A 586-nucleotide genomic window follows, 5' to 3' on the forward strand; every position below is an offset into this window, starting at 1 on the left:
TCTCTTCAGAGGATGAATAGTCTTCAGAGCTCATGAATGGCAGAAGGAGGTTTAATGGAATCTCTATGGTCTCTAGATGAGCCTCAGATTCCTCTGGATCCTTAATAGGAAGCTCCTTCTTGCTTGAAGGACGTCCCATGAGGTCTTCCTCACTGGGATTTTCGTCTTCCTCCTCCCTAGTGCATTCGGCCACTCTGAGTAAATCAATGGCCTTGCACTCTCCTTTTGGATTCTCTTCTGTATTGCTTGGGAGAATACTGGGAGGAGTTTCAATGACTTTCTTACTCAGCTGGCCCACTTGTGCCTCCAGATTTCTAATGGAGGATCTTGTTTCATTCATGAAACTGAAAGTGGCTTTTGACAGATCAGAGACTATATTGGCTAAATTAGATTTGTTTTGTTCAGAGTTCTCTGTCTGTTGCTGAGAAGATGATGGATATGGCTTACTATTGTTCAGCCTATTGCGTCCACCAGTGTTAAAGCCTTGCTGAGGCTTTTGTTGATCCTTCCAGGAGAAATTTGGATGATTTCTCCATGATGGGTTATAGGTGTTTCCATAAGGTTCACCCATATAATTAACCTCTGC

The sequence above is a fragment of the Arachis duranensis genome, chromosome 6, assembly GCF_000817695.3.
Source record: "Arachis duranensis cultivar V14167 chromosome 6, aradu.V14167.gnm2.J7QH, whole genome shotgun sequence".
Classification (NCBI taxonomy): Eukaryota; Viridiplantae; Streptophyta; class Magnoliopsida; order Fabales; family Fabaceae; genus Arachis; species Arachis duranensis.